Source organism: Sapajus apella, unplaced genomic scaffold (genome assembly GCF_009761245.1).
Source record: "Sapajus apella isolate SASKATOON/1434 unplaced genomic scaffold, GSC_monkey_1.0 scaffold216, whole genome shotgun sequence".
Classification (NCBI taxonomy): Eukaryota; Metazoa; Chordata; class Mammalia; order Primates; family Cebidae; genus Sapajus; species Sapajus apella.
Genome location: NW_022437156.1, coordinates 418722 through 424962, shown reverse-complemented (window position 1 = coordinate 424962; position 6241 = coordinate 418722). Strand labels below are relative to the sequence as shown.

At 44.5% G+C, this 6241-nt stretch overlaps 1 pseudogene; it reads right to left on the bottom strand.

The window, feature by feature from the left end:
* Nucleotides 1-1848: 1848 nt before the first annotated feature.
* Nucleotides 1849-2413, bottom strand: LOC116544432 (annotated as a pseudogene).
* Between the last annotated feature and the right edge of the window lie 3828 nt (nucleotides 2414-6241).

Here is a 6241-nt window from a genome sequence, read left to right as displayed (position 1 = left end):
CTTATAAACCATAGGAAAAGAGTATATGTGCTTAGTGCAAGACAAAGGCAACTGTCTGGAACAGGCTAGAATGCTATGTGTGTCACAGCCTATAATTTGTGTGATAACATCAAGGTTGATACATTCTTAGACTAGGGACAGTAGTAAATAAGGTAGGAATCAGGCAGCATTCCTGGAACTGGGGCCAATCAGATATCAACATGGCTGATTAGCATCCAAGATGGAACCTCTTTTGTCTCCACAGTAAAACTATTATTTCAGTTTCTTTTTTGTTTTTCCTTAGGGTATATCTCACTAGGAATATATAATCAAATTGCAGTGGTCTAAAGTTGTTTGAGACAGTTTTTTCTCTGTAATTATATCACTAACTCACTGTGCAGATAGTCTTTTATTTTTAGAAATTTAAATATATACACACATATATATATCCTTAGATACAGAGTAGCATCCAGATTTCCCCACTTTTCTTTTTTTTTTTTTTAAATGAACACTGAGATACAATTTACATACAGTTTGACTTTTGTTTACTCGACAGTAGGTGCTGTCAATCAGTCCATGGCGGTATGTAGAGGTATTCTTTGTTCTTTTTTTTAATGCTCCATAGTACTTCATATTTAATTCAAGCAGCCCCTTGTTGTTAGACATTTGGGTTATTTCTAGTTTTTATTTATTTATTTTTAAAATTTGAAATAGAGATGGAGTTTCACCATGTTGCCCAGGCTGGTCTTGAACTCCTGGGCTCAGGCAATCAGCCTGCCTTGGCCTCTCAAAGTGCTAGGATTATAGGGGTAAGCCACCATGCCTGGCCTATTTCTAGTCTTTTGCCATTACAAACAGAGCTGCAATAAATAGCCTATGCAAATGCTTTTTCATATTTTTGCCAGTGATATTTTGGAACAGTTTCCTAGAAGTGGCATTGCTGGAAATGCATATGTAACTTTGCTAGATATAGCCAATCAAATTCCCTTCCATAGAGGCTGCCTCATTTTGCATTCCTAGTCACAATGTATTAGAATGCCTGTTTCCCTATAGCTTTGCCAACTAAGTGTATTGACAAATTTTTGGATTTTTGCTGATCTGATAGGTATAATATGTTACCTTAGGATAGTTGTTTTGTTTTTTGTTTTTGAGAAAGTGTCTTGCTCTTTTGTCCAGGCTGGAATGCACCTTGAATTCCTGAGCTCAAGTGATCTTTCTGCCTCAGCCTTCCAAGTAGCTGGAACTACAGGCCTGCGCCACCATGCATGGCTAATTTTTTTAATGGAGTCTCACACTGTTGCCTGCGCTGGAGTGCAGTGGAACAATCTTGGCTCACTGCAACCTCCACCTCCCGGGTTCAAGTGATTTTCCTGCCTCGGCCTCCCAAGTAGCTGGGTTTACAGGTGCCTGCCACCACACCTAACTAACTTTTTGTCTTTTTAGTAGAGATGGGGTTTCATTATGTTGGCAAGACTGGTCTCAAACTCCTGACCTCATGATCTGTCCCCCTTTTCCTCCCAAAGTGCTGGGATTACAGGTGTGAGCCACCGTGCCTGGCCTATTTTCACTTTTTTGGAGAGACAGGGTCTCACCATGTTGCCCAGGCTGGTCTTAAACTTTTGGCCTCACGCTATCCTCCTGCCTTGGCCTCCCCTTAGTGTGATTTTGGTTTGTATTCTTCCTATCAGAAGCAAGGTTAAACATCTTTTTACATATTATAGGGCCCTTTACATTTCTTTTTCTGTGAAGTGTTTGTTTATGTCTCTTATCCAGTTTTTAAATTGAGTTGGTTCTTTTCCTTCTACTTTTATCATTATTTTTTAACACTTGCTGTGGACTAAGGGATCCCTCTACTCTTTTTTTTTTGTCAAATAATCCTTTATTAATATTTTCCTTTGTGCTTCTTAACTAGCTGAGCATTCCACAGCACCACTGTTGATGTCATCTATGATGTCATGAGGGTGGTGGCCATCAGCATCACAGCCCACAGACTGGGCAGTCCCCAGGATCTCTTTAATGGTTTCAGAGAGTTCTCTGGCTAGCGATCGGTGCCGCATCTGGCGAGCAATGTTGATGATCTCATCAGAAGTGATATTCCCACTGTGTTTAATGTTTTCTCTTTCGTCTCTTGGTGGTTCCTCGAGGGATTTGTTGATCAGGGCAGAGGCAGAAGGCACCACCTCAATCTGGGCCTGTCTGTTCTGAATGGTTACTTTCACTGTAATCCTCAGGCCCTTCCAGTCACCTGTTGTCTTGGCAATGTCATCACCAGCCTTTTTTGGAGATAGATCCAGGGGGCCGATCTTGGGGGTCAACACAGATGTGCCACCGACTTCACCCTCAGTGCACCTCAGGTATACGACTTTGATCTTGTTGGGGTCGACCTTTGGCGGCATGGTGGAGGCGGCTGGTGTTGGATGAACCTGGATTCGGGACGATGAAAGAAAGCTGCACTTTGGCCGCCTCCAAGCTGAAAGCTGAAAGCCAAAGGCAGGATCTCTCTACATTTAAAAGCTCTTTATGTATTAGGTATCCTAAGCATTTGTCTGTGATATGTTTGCCATTTGTCTTTTTACTTTGCTTATGGCAATATGTTTCCTTGCAAAATGTTTTGCTCTTTCATTTGTATGTAGCTAAATCTATCACTCTTTCTCTTCAATTGCAGCTGAAGATTTAGCCATAGTTATGCAAGTCTTTTCTACTCCCAGGGATTTATTTATTTCCCTTTAATATTGTATGTTTCTTTTTTTTAAAAAAAGCAAGTCTCATATGGAATTTATCTTTTTGTATGTATGCTATGATAAATGGATCCACTTTTATCTTTTTTCATATAAAGTCTCAAATTTGATATTACTGGCTCCTCTCTCCAACCCCCTCCCTTCAGATTGACTTTTCCTGGACATTTTATTATTTTCTTGGCCAAAGCTGGACATGGATCAAAATAAACACTGTTCAGCTCCCTGGGTTTGGTTCCATTTTGCTGTCTGTTTTTCTTTCCTGGACGCTTTGTGATTTCAGCAGTGCTTTTCCAGCCATTCAAGGAGTTGTGACCTTTAGGGTTTGAGGAAGAGTGCATTAAAGGCCTGTCCAGAGAGTGATTCAAGCTGGAGTGGATCCTGCAGACGTCCAGGAAGGCCCAGCTCTGTTTGGGTCGGGGGCTTGGAGAGCTGCTTCTCAGGAGCAGGATGGCTGCTCACGTGCGTGGAACACTCAGGAGTCCAATTTTTTGTTTCCCGTTTTTAAAAAAATTTTTTTCCTTGAGATAGAGTCTCACTCTTTTGCCTGGGCTAGAGTGCAGTGGTGTGATCTTGGCTCACAGCAACCTCCGTTTCTTGGGTTCAAGCGATTCTCCTGCCTCAGCCTCCCCAGGAGATGGGATTACAGGCGTCTGCCACCACACCTGGCTAATTTATGTATTTTCAGTAGAGATGGGGTTTCACCATGTTGGCCAGGCTGGTCTTGAACTCTTGACCTCAGGTGGTCTGTCCAGCAGCTTCCGAAAGTGCTGAGATTACAGGTGTGAGCCACGATGCCCAGCTTGGAGCCCAGGTTTTGTTGATGACCCATGTTTCCTGTTTCCATCCCTCCCCTGCTCTTGATTTCCATCAGAGCAGAAATTTCTACCTTTCTAACTGGAAAAGACTGGTGTCAGGGGCGGAGAAGTGGGCAGAGGAAGGGAGGAGTAGAATACAGACATTGAAACCTCTCTTCTGCTCATGTAACTCCTAGCGCAGATCCATGTCATTAATGCTAACTACCATTTAGTGGTTATTTTCTATCGCCAGGCACCAGGTACTGTGCTAAGTGCTTTACACGGAATAAATCATGTAATCCCGACCTGTTAGTTGGCTACAGTTATTGCTTCCAGAAGGAAAAAGAGGCTCAGAGATAAAGTCACACAATTGGTAAGTAGTGGGATTTGGGTCTATGTGACATCAGATTCCAGACTTAAAACCTCTAAGTTTGTAGCCTACACACACACACACACATGCTCATAACAGCCTGTATTTCTGTTTGCTTTTCCATCTAAAGACTAACCCTACTCCACTTCTGCTGAGCTCAGATATGGGCAGCGTGCTTGGCTTTGACTGCAGGCATCACGCTGGGCATGGGGAACCCGCGGCTGGAAAGAGGCTCCGTCTTGCCCTCCAGCTGTTCTGTTGCCAGCACAGTGCTTGGCACACATGGGTTCTCATCACGTATCTGTTGGATAATTAGATGAGAAAGGAAGAGGAATGTGTGCTGGAGATAAAGGGGCAGGAGTGGAGGAGGCTCAGGGAAGGATAACAGATTTAGGAGAAAACAGTAGGATGTGAGGGTGCTGGGCAGGCGGCTGGAAGGCACCTATGTTGCCGTGTGTTCAGAGGAACAGAAAAAGGGTGACTTCCAGGTCAAAAATGATTTCAGGCTGGGCGTGATGGCTCATGCCTGTAATCCCAGCACTTTGGGAGGCTGCTTGATGGATCACCTGAGGCCAGGAGTTCCAGACCAGCCTGGCCAATGTGGCAAAACCTCATCTCTACTAAAAACACAAAAATTAGCTGGTGTGGTGGTGGGCGCCTGTAATCCTAGCTACTCGGGAGGCTGAGGCAGGAGAACGCTTGAACCCAGGAGGTGGAGGTTGTAGTGAGCCAAGGTCGCGCCACTGAACTCCAGCCTAGGCGGCAGGCAGAGCAAGACTGTGTCTCAAAAAAATATACATATACCAAAAAAAAATAAAAAAAGTGATACCAGTTTTTCCACAATTTGATCGCTGAGCAAGTGACCTAGACTGTGGTAATTTTCTGTTAACTGGTATCTGATCCAACTGAAAAGCAAAGCAAAACAAAAACCTGACTGCCATCTATAAACAAGCCAGCGTGAAGGTATTCAGCTCACTCAGGTTGCAAAGGACAGAGAAACACCCGAATTACCTCAGGGGATGGACATTTCCTAAGGATACGCAGGTGAGTAAGGAAAATAAGAAATGGCTTCTGTAGATCTCAAGAACTAGAGCACCATTCAGGATGCAATGGCCATGCACAGTGTGGCCTGGTGGAGAGGAGGGAACTGTTCTTCATCATCAAGAATACAGCTCTAGGCCTGGCACGGTGGCTCACACCTGTAATTCCAGCACTTTGGGAGGCTGAGGTGGGTGGATCATCTGCAGTCAGGAGTTCAAGACTAGCCTGGCCAAAATGGTAAAATCCTGTTTCTACTAAAAATACAAGAGAATTTATTCAGGCATAGTGGTGCACACCTGTATTCCCACCTACTGAGGAGGCTGAGGCAGGGGAATGGCTTGAACCCAGGAGGCGGAGGTTGCAGTGGGTCAAAATTGTGCCATTGCACTCCAGCCTGGGCGACAACAGCAAAACTCTGTCTCAAAAATAAAAATAAATTTAAAAAGAAAATGCAGAAATTTGGCCAGGCACGGTGGCTCATGACTATAATCCCTGCACTTTGGGAGGCTGAGGTAGGTGAGTCATTAAGATCAGCAGTTCTAGACCAGCCTGGTCAATATGGTGAAACCCTGTCTCTACTAAAAATACACAAAAGTAACCAGGCGTGGTGGTGGGTGCCTGTAATCCCAGCTACTTAGGAGGCTGAGGGAGGAGAACTGCTTGAACTTAGGAGGTGGAGGTTGCAGTGAGCCACGATCACACCACTGTACTCCAGCCTGGGTAACAGAGCAAGATTCCATCTCAAAAATAAATAACATAAAACTAAAAAGAATACAGCTCTTCTAATTCCCAGTCCCTCTGGCGTTCTTGTATGAAAGAAAACATTTTTTAATATGTCCTTTGATTGCATGAAATTAAGGCAGACTGATCAAAGAGATGCCCCATTGCTGAGACAATGAAGAGAAAGGGTGTCTCTCTTGAGCAGAGTGGTGGTGAGAAATTTTCAGAATAAGGCGCCTTGCATGGAGATCATTTTAGGAATGGTCATCTCTGGTATGGAATTCTACTTATCCCCTGTAGAATTCTGGACTGGCCTACCCATGTTTCAAGCCTCCACCGAAGCTATGTTGACCCCTAGCCCAGTGTCAGCTGCTAAAGATAGGGAAGAGCTGCCGGGCGCGGTGGCTCACGCCTGTAATCCCAGCACTTTGGGAGGCCGAGGCGGGTGGATCACGAGGTCAAGAGATCGAGACCATCCTGGTCAACATGGTGAAACCCCATCTCTACTAAAACTACAAAAAATTAGTTGGGCATGGTTGGGCGTGCCTGTAGTCCCAGCTACTCAGGAGGCTGAGGCAGGAGAATTGCCTGAACCCAGG